The sequence below is a fragment of the Rhinopithecus bieti genome, unplaced genomic scaffold (assembly GCF_001698545.2).
Source record: "Rhinopithecus bieti isolate Rb0 unplaced genomic scaffold, ASM169854v2 scaffold_5476, whole genome shotgun sequence".
Lineage (NCBI taxonomy): Eukaryota > Metazoa > Chordata > Mammalia > Primates > Cercopithecidae > Rhinopithecus > Rhinopithecus bieti.
The window spans coordinates 85742-108469 of record NW_016805433.1 but is presented as its reverse complement, the minus strand read 5'-3'; the positions used below and the strand labels follow the sequence as shown (position 1 = coordinate 108469).

At 34.9% G+C, this 22728-nt stretch overlaps 1 pseudogene; it reads left to right on the top strand.

Annotated features, from left to right (window-relative positions):
* Positions 1–22728, top strand: part of LOC108529943 (synaptotagmin-1-like) — a 261041-nt pseudogene that overhangs the window by 155123 nt on the left and 83190 nt on the right.

Genomic DNA, 22728 nt, shown 5'->3' with positions numbered 1-22728 from the left:
CTCTTTTTGCTACATACAGTCCAATGACATGCATTGTACACACAACAGGAGGTAAGAGAGAGTCAATCAATTAGGGAAACAATTAGTTCCAGTTTCTACAATTCATTTGATGTTGTAGATGAAATTGCCTGAAAATATTAAGAACATTAAAGATCAGTGGTGAAACCTAAGTAAATACATTTATATTCAAATTTTAGAGGCAGATGCTTAGTTGATGCTGCTGTTCTGCAGACAGGCAATGTTAATGCAATAACAATTACAGTTTGGCAGCAATTAATAAATGGACTGTCAAAATCAGTCAAGTTGTGTTCATGGTTTTGGAAGACTGGTGATTTTAGCTTTGACAAGATGTGGCTGAAGTGTTGCTGAAAAACTCAAAACCATTAATTTAGAAGATAGCATTCTGTGACTCCCCTTTAGTAGCTGGAAATGGAGGAACCCAAACATTCAGTGCAACTTGATGCTTTCTTTGGGGTCCACATTTAATTAGTATTTCTGTTTAGTAAATGCAATGTGTAGGAATATTCTAAGATTTATGAGATTGATGAAGTTGCAACCAAGTAAATATGAGTCAACTTGGAGTAATATACTTTGGTGAGATCTTCAGGTCACACAGAATTCTAGATTTAGAGCTTTTGTTGCAATATTAGGGTATAAAATTCAGGATGGGGAGGAAATTAGGATGGACTAAGAGTGATGGGCTAGCTCTAAGTGAACTCAAAGCTATGTCTCACGCAGAGCAATGTGAGAGACTGAGGTCCCTCTGCACCTTGGAGTAAGAAAGCAGAAAGACAGTTAATAAAAATAGTCAAGAACATTTCATCCACAACAGTGGAAAAGGGAAAATTCTTAAGAATTCTACTATATTTCCTCTAAAGCAAAATATATGAACGAGTTTAAAGTCATAATTCCATCAAATTTTGAGTTTATATGTTAGCCTATTCTTCATAATGATCAAAGCTGCTTAAACCCAGAAAGTAAATCCTGATCAGTTTCACATTATCTATTAGTTCGTTCAGCAAAAGAATAAAGAGAATACCGATGTTAACATGTGTATTTCTGTAGTATTTAAAATCCAACACACTCTAAGAGAAATGTTCTAGAGTGACTCAAAATCGATCCCTCAAAGAATATTTATATATTTGTAAAAGGTAACACTGTTACTTTGATGAATAAAGTTTTTTCTTAAAAACTCTGGATACAACTAAGACAACCAAGACATATGGAAAGCAAATAAAACATCACTATCATCCAGAAAAATAAGGTAATACTAACAGAGAAAATTAATTATAAATATTAAATCCATTTCTATACCAAAACAGAAAAGAATTCACATTACCTTATTCAGGTTTTCTAGCCTTTGAATTAAAATCTTGTAGAAATTTTCATAAAATTTCATTTTGTAATGTAATATTAGGAATTAATTAGGAGGGAAAACAAATTTATGTTCTCAGCTCCTTATCTTTGGTGTTTTAGAACTTATATTGTCTTTTGTCTTCTAATTAATTTTACTAATCCCTTTAGTTAATGAATAAGTAAATGAGGACCAGGGAAAAAATTCATCAATTGCAGGAAAAGTGTAGAAAATTATTAATTCAGAAGTAACCCATAACAACCACAGTGAACTTGTCAGTATTGCTTTGCTCTCTTGCTAATATTCTAGTTTCTGTTTTATTGTTCTTTATAGAGCAAAATGTTTCACAGTTAATCTTAACAGTACTTTTGTTTCTAAGCCTTCTTAAAGGCATTGATTTGGGAATAGCCAAATATTTGAATACAAATTGATTTTATGCAATACACAGAAAACAAGCATTTTATTGATATAAATGGTTTCTTTATTTGTAGAATTACACTTAAAATTATTTTAAAGCAGCATGAACTCTCTCCGGACGGTATTAGAATTTCATGCCTAAATCAAGTTGAACATTACTTTTATATGAGCTTTTTTTGTCTTCTGCAGTAGCATAAATGCCTATGGTTAGAAGTGTCAGGGGAGTAGAGATAGAGATAAAAGCTTCAGGAAACAACATGTAAGTGTGAAAATGACAGAATGTTCATGTGGGAAGAAATTGCTATAGCTTTTCTTTCCTTCATTCCTCTTCCTAAAAGAAATACTTAAATTTAAGGACTTCAGTCATTTTCTTTCAATCTGGTTGACAATAGCAGGAGACTTAGGCCTACCTACATATTAACACAGAAAATGCCCAGACACTATACAGACAGGCATGAAGAAGGGAAGCCTGCATGAATTTTTGGAATGACAAACTTTCTGTGCTGATATTCTGATGTCAGTTGACATTCTGATATTGATTTCTAGGCTTCCTTCACTGAGGAAGTAGTTATAATCCTTAACCAGCATGGCCAAGAAAGAAATCTCAAGGGCAGTAGAGACTTTTGCTGTTGCCTAAGATCTTTTTATGCTCTTTAATGCCACACCATTATTACCTCTTTGGAAGGCTGTTTCTCATTCACAACCAATTCAATTCAGTTCAGTCTCTGATGATGGACTTCTACAAAGTGCATCTTAATCAGCAGATTTCCACGGAGACTTTTCCTCCCTCTAACACCCTCTGCAAAATGCTGGCTGAAATTTTTACTTGTTACCATGAATAACAGCATGATTTTGCAGCTACATGTTCCCCTCTTTCAAAATTGAATGCTCTATATCCGTTTTTCCCTACCAGCTGCCTTCCCTCTCTCCACTGTCAGCATTTTGTGATGAAAAAGATTCAGTTGCAATATGTGCCCCATATTGTGTAGGCTTTATATTCACTCAGGCTTTGAGTCAGGCCTCCATTCTCACCATAGAAATGCCCTATCACCTCTCCAAATACCAATTCTCTCTAAAATTAAATTTAATCTGATATAACATGAAAAATCTAGAAAGGCATCCAAAGCCTACTTCTGACACCAGAGAAAAATGAAAACCATGAACAATTTCACCTAAGTTTACTCACATTTATGTGTTTTACTCCTTTATAGGAGAGTAATGCAATATTAGGTTTATACCAGTATCAATACATATCATAAGCACTATTAAATTTTATACCATGGTAGGGATTGAGACATTGTACTGAGTACTGCAAATACAAATGTTAATAAAATCCTATCCCAAAACTCAGGGAGCTCAGAGCTGATTGATGAAATAGATATATAAGAAGATAATCATGGTATAATTCTAGAAATGCAATAATTCCTAAAAGTCCGGATCTTTTCCCTTTCCCAATATAATGGTGAGGAAGTTTGTTTAGGAAAATATGTTTAAGAGTAGGTAGTATAACATTTTCTCATTAGAATTATAAAGAGGGCTTCTCTTCCTGGTGACATCTTAACGACAAGAGATTATTTATGCTTCTTTCCAAAAGCTACTGAAATGGTATAATAGAATAGAGATGAAAAGAGTGAAGATGTAAAATTCTTTGCAACAAGAAAGTACCTTAACAAATCAGAAATTCTGAAATGTTTCCAAGACATAGAAAGCATTTTAAAATAATTGATAAAGATACCAGTTCTGAGAAAACTGCAACCCAGAAGTGCTTGGAAGAAACGTGCTGCAGAGAGAGGAGCCATTTTCCCCAGCTGGCCATTGATAGTCTAACAATTGCCAAAGGATTTCTGCCTGGAGGGTAATTACAGTGGAGTAATTTATTAAAGGAGAATTGCCTACTCACAGCTGGACAACTGGCTCCAGTTTACATAGAGGTACTTAGAGCCACTACGAGAGGTCTCTGAGTTATGTGCACAGGGTGTAGGACCAAACAAGAAGCAAAGCACAGTCCTCTGAAGCTCAAAAGGATAGAAAAGAGTAAGAATAGCCCCTCTGCCAGACAGAAAATGCTGTCCACTCCCAGAAAATTTCCTCCTTTACCTTGAAAAATGAGGGAACTCCTAGCTTATCTCCTGCTACGTGCCCAGGCACTTAGAAGGGTCTGCGTCACCATGTGTAACACTCTCTCAGTCAACACTTTCATTCAGAGAAGAAGTAACTGGGGAAAGAGATTTGCCCAATTTAGACAAAATCTACACCAGTCATAAGATTAATCAACATTAGATTCCAACATAGAGTATCTAGCTTCAGAGTCCATGCTGTTATCCAGATAATAACTGAACCAGTCTATATAATTCAGAAACATAATCTGTCCACCATCCCTGTCATATTTATCTTGATTAAAGGGGATTTTTTGTAAGCCAGATAAATATCCAATTGGTGAATCATCAACCTGTACAAATAGTGAAATGGTAAAAAATTAAGGAAATGTATTTTGGAATCAGAGGGTTATGACATGGGTCAGCCCATCATTTCATGGAGTCATCCTTTGATCATTTCCCGGCTGTTTCCAATTCTCAGAGCTTTTTACTTCCTTCATTGCTGATGCTGTGGAGCCTCTAAAAGGCTTATAGTCACATTCCTAGGAGCTGTAGCAAAACGGCCCATGCTAGGCAAGGGTGATTTCCACGTATGTATTTTCTGGAAGTTGGGGCTTGTAAATAGTTGACTAACTCTGAGTGTCATGCAAAGCTGGGCCAGAGCCAATGAGAGATTCTAGCCAGTTTCACACAGAATCCTGAATAATTTCTTTGGCAGCAGCTATCATTTTATTTAAAAGTTGATAAATCTGAAAACATCTTTAGACCATATTCTATAAAGAAAGGCAAACAGCCTTCATCAAGAAATTGACAAAAATACTTTCAGTTCTGTATGAGTCTAATTGATGTTGCTATAAGGCCAAAGGATAGTGAAGTAGGGACACAAAAAGTTAGTCATATTCCAGGATCTGACCTTCAAAATAATAGGCTCAAAATTTGTTTAAAGTCATCTTTTGGTATGACTCATACTACCCAATTCACAAGGGGCTAATACGTAAGCCAGAATTTTAATAATTGTTTAGTACTGAGTATCTATAGTATCTTTAGATCTGTGCATTCTCTCCTGGTAGAAAAATCTACAGGAAAACACTGTATTAACCTTTACAAACTCAGAGTAGTAGAGCTCTACTCTCTAGTAGAGCTGTAGTGTGCATATTATTTCCACTTCTAGCATGGAAAAACCCCTGACTTTAAGTTGCCTGTGTGAAAATCCTTCTCATATAATTCAGTTTTATTTTATAATTTTACTCCAATTATTTTAGTGGTGCTTTGCTAGCATTTCTGCTTTTCCTCTTTCTTTCTTTATTTTTTTTTTAGGCACACAATTTTGACACAGTCTTTTGGGATTCTCTTTTCCCTACCCATTGATTTTGTCTTTGATTGCAAAAGCCTTTGAGTGGTTTCCAAACATAAAACTGCTGGTAAACAAGTGGACTTTTATTGTCATATATTCTATTTTACTCTGTATTTCACCTTCTATAATATAGGGTGGTTTTAGTTGATTAAAATCAACACTTATATTTTATTCATGCTATCAGTATGCTTTTTAGCATAGTAAAATGTTAGTTTATCTGTAATGTAATATTCAGTTATGAATTTGTAATCGTGTGTCCTCACTCAGATATGTCTCCTTAGCTAGTTGGATATTAATTGAGATTTAGCTACTTATATTACCTATTTTAAGAAAAAGCAGTTGGATCTGCATGGCATGGAAGAAAAAATATCCGACTAAATACAAACATGTTTTCTTCCAACAATGCATCGTAGTTTATAACTAGACTGATGAAATAAACTTGAAGTCCTAGTCATCAACAATCTCGAGCTACACAATAGGAAAAGGTGCAGATCTTCCATATATCTGTTGCTTTACAGTAAGGTAGAAATGACTTCTACTTAAGAATATTAAAAAATTATAATAGGGCATTTTGAGAATAAAAGATATCCAACAACTTTTAAAGTGGAAGTTTGGCACACTATAAGCACTTTAGATCACATTTTAGTTTTCTTTTAATGTCATAATATCAAATTATTGATCAGTAAGTATGAAAAAAGTCTAAAGAAATGAGCCAACTGTCTGTAGAATGACTTCATATCAGTGGAATTATAGTATCTATAATTACTGAATAAAACATGAAAAGGCAATTTAGCTCCATATATTGCTCTTGTCAGTAAGCCAGCATGCCTGTTTATCATGTAAATAGGATAGTATTTACAGATCATGCTCCAAATCAGAAACTATATTCTTTCTAAACTCTTTGAAGATCTGAGATGCACACTGTGGTATATGCATCAGTCTTATTAAGCCACTCAGATGGAAATGGAATTAAGTCCAGGCATTGGCCAAAATGAAAATAAAAGTTAAAGAGCCAGAGATAATGAACTTTTATTGAACTTACTTATTTCACAATGTTCAATGTCATGTTCCAATGTGAGATGGTGACTCAATGGTATTTTATAGGAAACCTGTTCTTAACCCCACTTTCTTAAAGTGATGTGTTCTGGGTTTGTCAAGACGAAAGAGAAGATGTGAAAATTCGTCATGGACATATCTCTAATTTTATTAAAGCATGACTTGTTGAAGAAACAGAAAATAAATTGTTTCTTACTAAGAAACAAAAGCAAAGAAGAAAGAGAAGGAGACAGGGAAGAAGCAAAGTAAAAGGAACTCACTAAGAAAAACATGGAGATAATGCAACATAAGAATCACAATAGGGCACCTGCCTTTCAAATATTCTTTCCAGTCCTCCAAGGCCTGCTGATTTATTTGTAGAGTACTCCTAGTAGGTCAAGGTGTAGTTGTCCACTGCCTCCTCACTCGCAGACTTTGATCAATGATGGACACACTAAAAGGTAGAACATTCAATTGGAATGTAATATATAAAATTGAACCCTTACCTAAACCTTTCAAATCTTTTAAAGCAGCTTAAACTAATCACAAAACCAATTCTCTTATAATTCACATCAACTCAATTCATACTTATCCAGCTCCACAGGATGCAGAGTGCTGAACTTCACCATAATTTACAGAATGTAGGGAAGACATAACCCTGTTTTGAATAGGAAAGCAAATGTAATGAAAATCTCTTAGACCTATTGAGAATCAAAAGCTAGGAGTCAGAGGCACACGCAGGTAAAGAGTATTAGCAATAAGGCAAGTTAGCTTCGCCTAGTAGATAATAAGCCTATGGAAAAAATAAAATTTTTTATTGCGAAAATAAGATTATTAAGTATTTGTGTATGCTCTTTTTTGGCAGATGTAATACAAACTGAATTAAACTGTAAGGGAAATGTATTATTTTCCATTATAAGAAATCCCAAGGTATGGTGGTCATAGGTTGATTAACATCATTGTGAGGTTATGGTTACTTTCAGTTTATAGCTCGCTGTCCATAGAGTATCTATCTGCCTTACCTTTCACCAGATTCTCTCATACGACATGGCTGCAAGCAGTTCCAGGTACCACATGCAAACACACCACCACCTAGCAAAGGAGATATTGCTTCCTCTGTATGTCTTTTGAAAAGTTAGAAAAACGTTTCCAGAAATCACCCAACAAAATTCCTCTTATATTACATTTCCAAATTGACTCATATGCCCTTGCCTAAACTAACTATCGGCAAAAAGAATAGGATTTCCATGATCCACATATAGACTAATAAGATTTTTTCATGAAACAGGGACAAGGTAATCTCCCCAAAGCAGTACTTGTCAGAAAAAAAGAGGGGTGGGGAGCATCTTAAATTGAAAGGAAGGAATAGCTGTTAGGTAAAAAACCAACATATTGTTAGGTAAACAGCCAACAATCTTGCTTTTATTGTTTCGTAGATTGTGGATACTGTTCATTCTTGTCTCATGTCTCCAAATTAATTCATTGGCACACAACAGAAGGTAGAATTTGGGAAGAAGTCTCCTATAATTATTTATACTAGAGTATATTTTGGATTTTAACCATCTGCATACATGGCTGTATCCCCAGGCATTCACATGGTGAATGAATTACTTGAGAATTATTCAAAGCACCTAGTATAATGTTGGACACATTGTAGACACACAGTTTATTCATTCGATCAACATTTATCTATTCATTTATTAGTGAGGCAGACTTCCATGGACTCAGAGCTGGCCTGTTTCAATTTAAATCCTGGCTCCACCACTTACTAGCTGTGCAAACTTTGGCAAGTTCTCTCATCTATAATAGAGAGACACTGTAATAATATTGCCTGACTCGTGGGGTTTATTTTGTGAGCATGATATGGGCTTAGATGTTTAAAACACTTATAATAATGTCTAAGTAATAGTATGAGCTTAATAAATGTTAGATATTTTTATTTATTAATATATTATTTATAACTGATAGCTTGCAACATTTTCCATCATCCTGTTTACCTCAATCTGAACTGTGTATAGAGGATTTTAAAGTTTTGCTTCACTGTGTGGCAAAACAATGACTGTTTGAACACAGTGTGATAAAAGAGGGCTGTGAGCTGCAAGCTCATATTTTCTGTCAAATGCCTGCAGCTCAGAAATATCAAGAGTTCAGATTTGAGTTTCAGCAAAGCAACGGAGAATGGAAATTCCAAATTATTTATCTGTAGCTTCTATTAAAAAAAAAAAACACTATGAGAGCCAATTGGCTTGCTTCAGCTAAGCTATATCTCTTCGTAACTACCAAAAGCATCTAGTACCATCTTACTATACAAAAGTTAGAGATCACTTCAATTAATATTCTATTCAATGAGCACAGTCACTTAGAAAAGCTCTGTCAAATTGATCCATGGAAGATTTCATTTCCATCTCTAGGCCTTTACATCTCCCTCTTCTATCAAAAATAAATTAAAAAGAAAAAAGAGATACTTTACTCCTGTTGTAACTTTTTTGTTGTTTTTCTTTTCTTTTTTTTTTTTTTTTTTTTTTTGTTTTTTTTGTTGTTTTTATTTGTTTGGTTTTTTTTTTTTTTTGAGACACAGTCTCTCTTTCTCTCTTTATTACCTGCAATTTACTCACTGCAAGCTCTGCCTCCCAGGTTCATACCATTCTCCTGCCTCAACCTTCCAAGTAGCTGGGACTACAGGAGCCCGCCACCACGCCCAGCTAAATTTTTGTAATTTTAATAGAGACGGGGTTTCACCGTATTAACCAGGATGGTCTCGATCTCCTGATCTCGTGATCCGCCCGCCTCGGCCTCCCAATGTGCTGTGATTACAGGTGTGAGCCACCACGACTGGCCTCCTGTTACAACATTTTTTAAAACACTGTAAAATCCACCTGAAGTTTTTTATAATGCATTTGAAAAAACTCATATATTTTCTTGATTATTAACCTGCCATTCCTACTAAAATCTTGGGAGGCTTTTTAAAGCCAGAAATATTCTACATTATTCAGTGGCACTTTTAAAATAAATGTAGTTTTTGAAACTGCAATGATAAAATATTTTATTTATAGAGAAATGAATGCATAAGTGGATTATCAGCAAAACAATGTTAAACTTTTGAATTCATTAATGAATATGTTTTAGTTACAACTCTAATGTACCATATTTTTAAGATTCATATCACTATTGTAGGTGGAAAATTTTCAGGTTTGTATAAAACCTTCTGATTTTCTGTATATTATTATCATAATTCAGTACTTGAATTTTCTCTTGGACATGTTTTGCTTATTTGTTTCCATTATTTTATTCTCAGTAATATAAGTCCAAAGGGGAAAATAACACAGCAATGAATATAGTTTTCACTTGGCTCATGGATTTATTTTTATTTTAGCTAGTTCTTCTGAAATTTATATTGACTACCGTTGCTGAATATCATTGTAATTGATCTTCTGAGAATGAGAAACACAGTTTGTTTAAAGTTTTTTTTTAAGTTTTCCCTTTCCAATACATTATTTATAAACAGTACTCATATTTTCTCCTCATTCTTTAGGAAATATGTATTTCATGTACTCTAAGAGACTGTTAATTACAATATGCACCGTTATTTTATATAGCACTAAGAAAGAATGTTGCAAAACAATTTCAAAAATGGTTTCATACAATTTGAATTTCTATTTTGTATTAAAAGATTATTTAGACTTATTTAGACAGATTTCATTTTGTCACTTTGTGCACACAAAAAAACAAAAATAAGAGCAAAATAAATTAGTTAATGAATTTCTAAAATTTCTAAATCTGTTCTCAATGCTCAGATTTGATAACGCTCTTTTTTTCACATACCATTTCTGCAAATATTGCTTTACCGTTGCCTCCAAAATCTTCCAAATTGCTTGACTCTCATTCTGCTAGTTTTGATGGTAAAGCCAATATTAGAAGGTTTCAGATGACAACCCAGATGCAGATCCCTTATTTAAGTCACCTTTGAGTGATTTGTTGACTGGAACATCAGTAGGAATAATAACTGTGTTGAGTGTACACTGAGCAAATGACAACTGGGCCTGGCAGACAGCGATATTAAGATACCACAGATTTTAAGAAAAATCCCCATTTCAGAGATGTAAAAAATGTGAAAAAAAATATTGTGAAAGAATGTATTCAGTTGAGTGTTTAATCCATCACTCAACTATCAGTCTCCATGGCATTTTCCTTAGCTTCCATGATAGGATCCCACATCACTCAATGCTGTCAGTTCTAACAGTCTTCCTTCCATGTACAGTTAGGAATGCAGAGTGAAGAGTTACTGACAAAATTCATCACTTCTGGCTATAAATTCAAATGATCCAGAAACTAACAAGACTAGTGACTCCACACAGTAGGTTTTGTTTCTCACAATACTTTCTTGATTATAAGGTGCAGATACTTAGATCATCATCAAGTGTTAGTATTTGTGGGATACTACATACTGAAACTCAGATCGAGGTGAAAACCAGGCCAACGGAAGTGGAGTAATGCAAGGATGACATAACACAGTGATCACAGATGTGAGCCCTGGGATCAGATAGCCATACTGGAATCCTGGCTTCACCATTTATTAACTCTGTGACCATGAGCATGTTTATTTTTTTCTCTATGCCTTAGTTTCTTCAAAGGTTTTCATAGTTTAAATTTCTAGGGAATGATTCTTATTGGCCTAACTCACCTTTTCATGCTAAACAGTGTCATTGGCCTCAGTCCAATGAGCTGCTGTTGAATCAGGTACACATTCCTCCTTAAATTTGCTGTGACTATGCTGTAGGGGGTGGTCACACAATGTGCATGAGCTCGTTTCCACCTTTAGAGCCGTGAGAACAATTTTACTGAAAAGGAGCTATCGATGGGCACACACTGGATTTCATACTTTGAGTACATCTCCCACCCACCACCTTTAGGATCAAGGGTTAGATCCACCTCTCCTCAGAGAAAACAAAGTTTTTTGTTTGTTTTAATTTGATTTGATTTTAGGTTCCAGGATACATGTGCAGAACATGCAGGTTTGTTACATAGGTAAACGTGTGCCATGGTGGTTTACTGCACCCATCAACCCATCACCTAGGTATTAAGCCCCTCATGCATTAGCTGTTTGTCCTGATTCTCTCCCCGCCCCACTGACAAGCCCCGATGTGTGGTTCCCCTCCCTGTGTCCATGTGTACTCATTGTCCAGCTCCCATTTATGAGTGAGAACATGCAGTGAAAAACAAAGCTTGAAAAACGAAAAAAAAAAAAAAAAAGATATAGAGATGTTAAACCAGTTGGGCCAGCTTGGAAATAAATCTAGAAAATAAAATGACACTTTTGACGCAGGATGTTATTATGATTTTTAAACAATGAAAATTAGAGTTAGATGGGAAAACAGCTGAATTCTTGATATAATATAATATAAAGTCTCCTTCCACCTTTAAGAAAGATGGCTCCTGAGCTTTTGCTCAGCTTGAAGAGACAGGGTTGGTGGGGAACGAACACTGAAGAATCTAGCAAACTAAATTGCCTTACATAAGAAAAAGACAAGAAACAATTCTCATTAACAATATGAAATTTGCAAGTTGGTAAGTCAGTTTTCCAACCTCTAGAAGTAAGATTAACTAGCTACTTAAACAGTTTAACCCCTGGTTTTTTAACAGAAACATTTTCCTTTTAAGCTATTTGTTCATTTTGAGAAACTTACAGCTGCATCTCTCTGCACTTATCCTGTTGAGCCCAAATTTCCTAATTCCTGGTCCTATTTGCTACTTCTTCTTCATGCTTTCCCACCTGCTTCCTGGAAATCAGAGTCATGTTCCCAATTACCTAACTATGTCAAGAAGATAACTATGAGTTGTAATTTACCACTACTGGTTTCAGGAGATGCCATTGTGGGGCCATATTCGAGTTTCCATAATGGGAGGAAGGGTCAGCAAGCAGAAATTCATGGGCTGTTTTAATGGTGTGAATTGAAATCTTATTCTCCTGTTCTCCAACTCCACACAAAGCATAAAGCTCACTAAATTCTCATTACTTACATCAAGTCTTTAGTACATGATAAGTGAGACCTAACTGAAAATGATTGTTGTTCTCCCATTAGGGAAAAACAATAATCAAAGAAAGAAAAGAAAAAGTTAAGACCAAGGAGAGGTTATAAGAGAAAACGGAGACTGGAGCATTTTGATCAGAGCAAGAAGAGAGGCAGACAGGAGAGAGGGATATGAGAAGGAAAGCCAATAGGGCTTCAGAAGCTGCGGAGAAGTTCTGAAGAAGGAAGAGAGAAGACATATAGCACCTTCTATAGAGCCAGAAACCAGGGGGAACAGAGATGTTTAAAGGGAATTCTTAGGAAAGACAGCTGGTGAGCATACAATATTTCCTTCTGCTTACATTCTTCCAAAGACACCTTCAGCATAACACCTCTACACACCTCTTCAATGTTTGTATTGTGGGATTTGTGACAACGGGTAAGAATGTTTGTTCTATTCTTAAAGTAAACCTAAGAAGGCCCAGTTATATTCAATTTGCAAAAGCACTATGAGAAATACTTCCTGGCAGGCACACACTTTAAAAAATTCTCCCTACACTTCTGAGGAAATTTTTGTGACTTGTTAAATGGGTAAAATCTGGAGGCGACTAGATCCATTTTGGGAAAAAGGGAAGAAGAATCCAGACACCTGTGTGTTTTAGGTTAGCCAGACTGCTGTGCTTCCAGTTGTTCCAAGGTCTGAAAAACAACCTTTCATCAGTAGTCCTTTCTTTGGAACTACTGCCGTATAAGTCAGCTCTCCTCCATAGTGACAGCGCTGTACAGTCTCTTGCTTCCCTCTTACTTCCCTCAAGAGAAATTATGTTTGAACTAGAGAGAAGATACACCTCAAGCCTGACATTCAGACATCTGCAAACTTGTGGAAGATTTTGATATGCTGCTAGACTTTACTTAACTGCCTAAGGATCTTTGGATTTGGAAAGAATTTAAATGAAAGTTTTGACAGTGGTTCATTTTTTTTCCAAAAACATTTCAGAGTAGGTGTTATAGGTCAGATTCTCTGGGAACCTGCTCTCAATCAGAGGTAGTTTACTAGGAAATGTTTTCCACGTAAGAAACTGAAGGAAGCAGATGTACAGAAGGGGAGATGCTTGCTGAACTGATATGCCATGACAACAAGCTTTAGCTGATCCTACAGTGTCCTTCAGAGATGAACTAAATCAAGACCAGCATCCACCACTCATTGCGTGAAGGCTATTCCTGGGTAAGGGGGCTTAACCCTCAGCAAGGCAGCTGCTTTTGGTCAAGGGCAATTTCTTTGGAGTGACTCCTTGACTGTGAGCAATCAGCAGGCAGCACTTCTAGAAGCTGAGGGAAGAGGCTGAAATCCTTATTCTTGAGAGCCATAGGGCATAGGAAGAAGTGAATAGACGTGGCCGTCACTTATGGATTCTACCTATACCCACAGCAGATCAAGGGAAACTTGGATGGAATAAAATCACTACATTCTGCCCTTTGCCTCAAAATATACTCAACACCTTCCATAACATCTCCCAGATTCTTTTTAATAATTATTCTAAGAGTTAGTTTCAATATGGGACTTTTCTGCTTTAGACGACTTTTTTTAGTAATATTTTTTCGACCTTCTCCTGTATGTGATTTAATTTTGCATGCTATTGTTATAAAATACAATACTTAAATAGAGATGGAAATAATGCTTTGTCTAAAAATCATGATGCTCTTACAGCATAGTAGACTATCTTACTATGTAATCTGAGAAATCTATATTAATTTGTAGATCTAGAGATAGGTATAATTAAAGTCCTATTAAGAAGAATAATTATAAAGGGACAGAGGGAAGTTGTCATAGCAACCAAAGTCCTGATTTTCCTCATTTTATACCACAAAACTATAAACTATTTTTCATATCTCATATTTTTTTCATTTTTCATAACTTATTGGTGTACAGGTGGTATTTGGTTACATGAGTAAGTTCCTTAGTGGTGATTTGTGAGATTTTGATGCACCCGTCGCCCAAGCAGTATACTTTGCACCATATTTGTAGTCTTCTATCTCTCACTCCTCTCCCACTTTTCCCAAGTCCCCAAAGTTCGTTGAATCATTCTTATGCCTTTACGTCCTCATAGCTTAGCTCCCACATATCAGTGAGAACATACAATGTTTGATTTTCCATTCATGAGTTACTTCACTTAGAATCATAGTCTCCAATCTCATCCAGGTTGCTGCAAGTGCCATTAACCCATTCTTTTTCGTGGCTGGGTAGTATTCCATCATATAAATATGCCGCAGTTTCTTTATCCACTTGTTGATTGATGGGCATTTGGGTTTGTTCCATGATTTTGCAATTGCAAATTGTGCTGCTATAAACATGCTTGTGCGACCATCTTTTTCATATAATGACTTCTTTTCCTCTGGAAAGGTACCCAGTAACGAGATTGCTGGATCAAATTCTAGTTCTAACAAAAGTATAAACTTTAATGATACCTTCATATCTTTTCTACATTGTATTTTAACCAGTGGCCATTTTACATATTTGCTAAATATGTAGCTGCATCATTCATTCTTGAGATTTAGCTTCTGAATTACATTTTAAAGTTGTTTTTTTTTGTTGTTGTTGTTTGTTTGTTTGTTTGTTTGTTTGAAAATCTGGCATTAGGAAATTAAACCTCTTCTGCAAGATCCAGTTTTCCCTAGAATAAAAGTTTTAAAGATTTTTTTTCTTTTTATAATTTAAAATAATTCAGGTTTGCAATATATTGAGAATGTAGAAATATAGGGGAAAAGTGGATATTCTTCCACAAGGCTAACACTTTTAATGCATCTTTTCAGCCTCTTCTCTGCAAAAGATTTTTTAAAGAAAATTGGACACTTTATATACTGTCTCATAATTTGTGTTTTTACCTAACACTCCCATGTATTTCCAGGTTTATAGATGGCTACCTTTTAGATAATTTGTATAACATTATTTTATAGATCATTATAATTAAGAGGTCTCTCTGTTGGATAATTTCTGGTACTTCTAATATTGTAAATAATGTTACTACAAACATCCTTATATTAAATTGCTTTTATATCCATTTAAGATTAATTTTTATTGAGAATTCCTAGAAGAAAATGACCCTTTCTAAAGCTTTCGATATGTTCTGTTAGTTTGGTATCTATAAAGTATCCTAATAATCTAGTCTCCTTCCTAATTGCCCAGTTTCTTGTACACTCACCTTCACTATCTATATTTAGCCAGATTTATAAATGAATGTCTTCTCACTGTTATTTTAATTTTCAGTTCTTTATTTGTGAAATTAAATTTTTTAATTTTAGTTTTTGTCAGGAGGGAGACGAGTTTGTATTTCTTTCTTTGAGAATTGTTTGTACTGCTATTTACAATAGCAAAGACTTGCAACCAACCCAAATGCCCATCAATGATAGAGTAGATAAAGAAAATGTGGCACATATACACTATGGAATACTATGCAGCCATAAAAAAAGAATGAGTTCATGTCCTTTGCAGGGAAATGGATGGAGCTGGAAACCATCATTCTCAGCAAACTAATACAGGAACAGAAACTCAAACACTGCATGTTCTCACTCGTAAGTGGGAGTTGAACAATGAGAACACATGGATATAGGGAGGGAAACATCACACACCAGAGCCTGTCAGGGGTGGGAGGCAAGGGGAGGGAGAGCATTAGGACAAATACCTAATGCATGCGGTGCTTAAAACCACCATAGCGCATGTATACCTATGTAACAAAACTACACGTTCTGCACATGTATCCCAGAACTTAAAGTAAAATTAAAAAAAAAAAAAGAAAATTGCTTGTGCTGGACTTTCTTTTAGAAGATAATTTAATTTTCTATTCAATAATATTTTTCTTGATAATTTAATTTTCTATTCAATAATATTTTTCTTGGTATATTTCAGGATGCTGAATTCCACTTTAACAAACTAAATGCCTGTGCCTCTAAAATTAAGCGCTATGTTTCCTTTTAGTAAGATGACTTGTGTCTTCCATTTACTGGCAAATAGATTCAAAAGAAAATCATAAATACTTCTTCAGTATTGATTTAATTGTTTAATGATGCTTAAATGTTATTAATAGAGTAGACCAGTAGAAGGAACCTTGGATCAGGCTAAATCTGTGTAGGACCAATCACTTAGTCCTGGGGAAGCCGCACTCCAGTTACTTCTGTAAAATAAGATTGAGTTACTTTTCAGGGTTGTGATAGGAATTGAGAATTTTCTCCCTAAGTATCAACAACAGTATTTTGGCACAAAGTAGGTGCCTAATAAATGGAATCATTAGTTAGTATTAGCTCCTTTTGATGTTATTTTATATTAATATGTCCTTTATTTTAGTGATTTTTCAAACTACAGGTCTCAAATCATGAGTGGATTGTGAAACTAATGTACACAACTTTAAGATACAACTAGAATTTTTTAGTGATAAAGAACAGAGTAGAATTGAATATATCCAAGTATTTCACAGAAGCGTTTTTATGTGAAATTTCTCTTCAGTATATAATATCTAGGCAGACAGAGTGTGTATACTGGATGACATTGTAAAATAACCTCCTACTATGAGTTGTATCCAAAAACTCCTTCAAAAAACAGGATAATGTTACATACTTATCTCATAGTTTCCAAGTCTCCTGATACTACAGTGGCTAAAACACCTTGGTTCAAATCCCAACTCCACTAATTACTACTGTATGACTTTAACTGTCTGGGTTTTACTGTATAACCTCCTATGACTTAATTTCCTCACCTATGAAATTGGTGATAATTATTAATGGGAATAATATGAAAACTGCTATATGCTTTAATATGTTTAAACCGCTTAGCAGGTGCTCAATAACTGTTAGCTTATTTTATGAAGACTAAGTAGAATATCTTTTTTTCTGAATAAGCAAACTGTGTACATGAAAGAATATAAAGTCGTCAGGCTGGGAGCCATGGCTCATGCCTGTAATCCCAGAACTTTAGGAGGCAGAAGCAGGCAGACCACTTGAGGTCAGGAGTTTGAGATCAGCCTGGCCAACATGGTGAAACTCCATCTCTACTGAAAATACAAAAATTAGCCAGGTGTGTTGGTGGGTGACTGTAATACTGACTACTCAGGAGGCTGAGGCAGAATTGCTTGAAGCCAAGAGATGGAAGTTGCAGCGAGTAGAGATTGTGCTACTGCACTCCAGCCTGGGCTACAGAGCAATACCCTGTCTCAAAAAAATAAAAAATAAAAAATGAAGTCATCACATTAGCCAGGACTGAATAATCAACTAATTTTATAATCCACAAAATGATGCCTCCTGATAAGCATTTTATTTCCATAAATGTGAATTTTCAAGAACCAAGTAACTATTCTTAGGTTTGCTATTTACAAACAGTATTATCTCTCAAGATATGAAGAAATAAAAATAAAACACTAAGCAATCCCTTAGTCTTTCTTTGTCAATATATTAGATCCTCAATTACCCACTACATTTTGTATTTTATGATTTTTTTAAATTTCACAGTGGTATGCACTAAGTAAAAAGAACTTTGTCTATATTTCTTACAATTTTTTTTATTAAAAAAATAAGAAACAATAGGGATAATATCATTGGCTGGTAAGAGTTAAAAGCTTATAGCTCTTACTTTTTTGATGAACACGTTCCACGGATATTTTATGTCTATAGAGGATTGGTTTGGAAATTATAGAAACATTCTTTGCTTCCTTAAAAAAAAAAAGAAGCTGGGTAACTTTAAGAACATTTTCTAAATGTTGGCCCCATTTAGCAAAAGTCTTATTGTTCCTATAGTCTTTTATGTCTTTCAAACTATATGTAGAAATTTTTTATGTACAAGTATAAGCTGGAGTAAAATGAAAACTATTTAACAACTCAAGAAGTGAAGGAGGATCCAGCTATCAGTACACACAAAGCCTAGAAACAACTGTGTAGCCACTTGGAGGTAGCAGCTGAACATCAGTCTGAATGACCAGCAATAATATCCCACCTCTAGAACTGGACAAAAATTATGCAGAAACATAGTTGAGCAATATACCTTTAATGTAATGATGGAGCTATTATACTTAGTTATTTTCATTTAACTCAATCATTTCCTTTAAATTCTACAGTAAGCCATAATTCCTCAAATATCTTCAACTATCCTGTACAGAGATAAGTAATAATGTGTGTCACATCCGGTGTTTCTCACAGCAAAGGAACAAATTAATTTTTTGAATACGTACATAATAGTGTGTGTGTGTGTGTGTGTGTGTGTGTGTGTGTGTGTGTACAATTTCAGTCTGACTGACTCAATGAAATACAAAAGTTAGGACATCATCAGCATCAACAGTTTCACCCAAATTGTATCAACAGAGCAAACAATACTTCAAAGTTTTCCAGGGAGATGGGCTCCTCAACTGAACAAAATCAGATAATCAGGAAAAGCTTCTGGGATGTGACTTGAGTTGGAAACAAAAAGTTTCCACATTTCTGGGAGGCCAAGTGCTATTAGAGACGGATGGATAGATCAATTGAGCAATCAATTGATTGAGCCACTGGTAGTTTGTTCCATTGATCCACTGATCTATGGAACAAACTAATATGCCAGTGGATCAATGGAACAATGGATCAATGGAACCAACTAATATGCCAGACACTATGCTAAATTTTTTGCGTAAATTATTTCATACTCATAAAATCCTTACAGATTTGGTCTGGTTATCCTCATTTTACAAATGAAGAAACTGAAAAACAAGATCTGAGCCGATATCTGTCCAATTCTACCCTTTAGGATTATATTAGTAGCTAGTAATGGAAAATTAAAAACTTAAAAAAGAGAACGAGGCCAGGTGTGGTGGCTCACACCTGTAATCCGAATACTTGAGAAGGCTGAGACCAGTAGGATCACGATCACATGAGCCCAGGAGCTCAAGGCTGCAGTGAGCTATGATCTCGCCAGTGCTCTCCAGCCTAACAACAGAGCAAGACCCTATCTCATAAAAGAGAAAGAGAGAACTAGTCAATTATAAAATAAAAATTCTTATCTATGTGTAGATGTTAGCCTCAGCCATGATATCCTGGAAGTAGATCCAAAATCTCTGAATTTTGATTAAGATTTTAATAAAACTCTTAGGCATCTGAGATTATTCTATTTTCAATTGTACTTTCACTAAATATGTAAGTATGCATAACTAACTCACACATCATTTGAATTTCTTTTCTTTCCTTTTTTTTTNTTTTTTTGATGATCCATTTAAATTTATTACTGACTTTGCCATTAAGACCTATGCTCTAGGGTCCCTCTCCAATGTGCATTCCCCCATTTCTTTCTTGCTAACAGTACCTCTGTTTTGCTCATCCTTATCTAAAGAGTCACGTCCTTTAGGGGAGGCTGAGCTCTTTCTCATTCTTCAAGGATGAAGTTGACTGATGTCAATAATCAAGGTGTTATAGGCCCCTTAACACTGTAGTATTTTGTTTTTTTGTTTTGTTTTTGTTTTTTGAAACAGGGTCTCACTCTGTTGCCCAGGCTGGAGTGCAGTGGCGCAACCTCGACTCACTGCAACATCCGCCTCCTGGATTCTAGCAATTCTCCTGCCACAGCCTCCCAAGTAGCTGGGATTACAGGTGCCCACCACCACACCCAGCTAATTTTTATATTTTAGTAGAGATGAGGTTTCTTCATGTTGGTCAGGCTGGTCTCGAACTCCTGACCTCAAGTGATCTGCCTTCCTCAGCCTCCCAAAGTGCTGGGATTACAGGAGTCAGCCACCACGCCCAGACTAAATTTCAATTTTTAAAAAATTTTGTTTGCTGGTTATCTCCATGTCTTTGCAAATTAAAAGGTTTTTATAAGTTCATCTACTTTCCTGTTGAGAACATGAAATGAATCCTGTCCAGGCCTCTTTACTTCTCTATTTCTGCCCCAAATCATGACATTCTTTCCTCAGAAAGTCTGAAATCTTAAGTCATGCAGGAGAATTACAAAGTCCGGAATATTTTTAGATTGGAGAATATACGTTCATTTCTACTGTCTTAGAATACCTTCCTTACATTTGTACCTTCACGTGTTCTAAGAAAAATTTAGGAAGGGCAGGTTTTAGTTCTTCATATTTCTGAAGGTAGATAACTTATGAAGTCAAATGCCTTGTTAAAGTTTAGGTAGCTAGTGAACAAGATGAGAACTAATGTCTTCTGAATTCACAGCTAAGATGTTTTTATTGATTACTTTATTAATTTTTTTGGCATATTTGGGAGGTAAACAAATACTTTGAACAATTGAATGAATTAATAAAATAAAATATTCTAATTAAATAAGCTAAATAAAGTAAAATAACTAAACTTATAAGTTGTGTTTCATTACCAGCACCTTGATGTATATAATCAACCATGCCACATTTATAGTGACTTAAAAAAATTACCCAACAAGACAAGAAAATTATTGATCAGAGTATTGTTTACAATAAATGTCAGAAAAGTGACTGAGGTGAAAACTTACCATCAATAAATAAGATTCAAGAACCAATTACTGTAATACATTCATAACATCTTAGAGTATCAATATGATGAATAGTATTACTTATAACCATTTTTAAAGTCACTAGCATTTTGAATGCATGTTATTTATCAACATTTCCAATACAAATATTTTATCTCTTTTTTTCCTTTTAGAAAACACAAAATATTTAAAGTATAGAGCGTGTATTTTGTCAAGAATTGTTTCATACACGTTTTGGTAAGATACGGTTTAAAAGTTAAATCTACACAGCAAATAATTGGCTATATAACTAATAGATTTGACAGTATATGCAGTATTGTTGGAATAGGATACTATTGAGTAACTATGTCTGGTCTTTACCTTCTGGGGAAGAGCTCTTCACTCTCTGTGTTTCCATAAATATTTCATGAACCAACACAAAGCGATATGCTAATAATGGACTATTTACCCAGTGAGCAGGTGCCACCTCTGATGTTGTTTCATCTCTGGGATGCCTTTGATGTGGGAGCAGTAAGCCATTTTGAATTGTTCTGTCTTTGCTTCCCTCCCCTCACAGCTTCACCTGAACCTAAAATGGTGAGCGAGAGTCACCATGAGGCCCTGGCAGCCCCACCGGTCACCACTGTCGCGACTGTTCTGCCAAGCAATGCCACAGAGCCAGCCAGTCCTGGAGAAGGAAAGGAAGATGCCTTTTCTAAGCTGAAGGAGAAGTTTATGAATGAGTTGCATAAAATTCCATGTGAGTATTCTATATTAGTACTTGGGTAAAAATAAGTGGTTGAAAAACACCCCATCCATTGGAAAGAAAGCAGAACTCCTTTTAATATACTATAAATTTACATTTAATTTATTATTATGGGAATGATAGTATCCCGATATAAAATGAAATATTCTTGGAAATGGAATATTATTTTTGTCTTTAAATATACTTCATAAATGAAAATGCAGTTTATAAAAAATATCTGCAGCTTGTATTTAATATAGGTAGGTTCTTTTCTTCGATGTCTGTTTCTCTCAAGAATATTAATGTTTATGGGTTCTGTTGTATTTATTTTGGATTTGCATTTATGAAATTATTTCATTGCAAAGACTGTTTCTGAACAGTAGTCAAGGTTTGCTTTCTCAATATCGCAAGTTTGATTTTCTGTCACTCATTTGTCATCATTTAAAATCTTATTGTTATTTTTTAAAGTTTCTTTATTGTCATTTAAAAAAAACTGGACCTAAGTTTATTTGGATAAGTATAGTACTAAGTCTAATCAGTGACATTTAATTTTTTAATTTTATTTTTACATTGACAGATAAAATCATACTGTTGTACAACATGGTAGCTATCATTAATAATATATCTATGATGTATTCCAGAAAAATATTAAGAGAATGAATATAAAGTGTTCTCACCACAAAAATAACTATGTGAGATTATGCATATATCAATTAACAGGATTCAGTTATTCCACAAGGTATCAAAATATGTTGCAGACAGTAAACATCATGTTGTACAAAAGATCTCTCAAACTTATTTCTCCTCTCTAACTGAAATGTATTCTTAGACCAACATCTCTCCCCAATTGCCACCTCCCCTCAATCACCACAGCCACTGGTAACCACCATTCTACTCTCCACTTCGATGAGATCAACTTTTTTAGATTTCACATATTAGTGAGATCATGTAATATTTGTGTTTCTGTGCCTGGATTATTTCACTTAACAATGTTCACCAGGCTCATTCATGTTGTCACGAACGCCAGGATTTCATTTTTTATAGCTGAATGGTATCTCTCAAGTGGATGTACCACAATCCATTCATCCACTGATAGACACTTGGGTTGATTCTATATCTTGGCTATTGTGAAAAATGCTGCAACAAACATGGGAGTGCAGATATCTGTTTGTCACACTGATTTCATTTATTTGGATACATACTTGGTAGTAGGATTGCTGGATCATATGGTAGTTCTAGTTTTAATTTTTTTTTTTTTTTTTTTTTTTTTTTT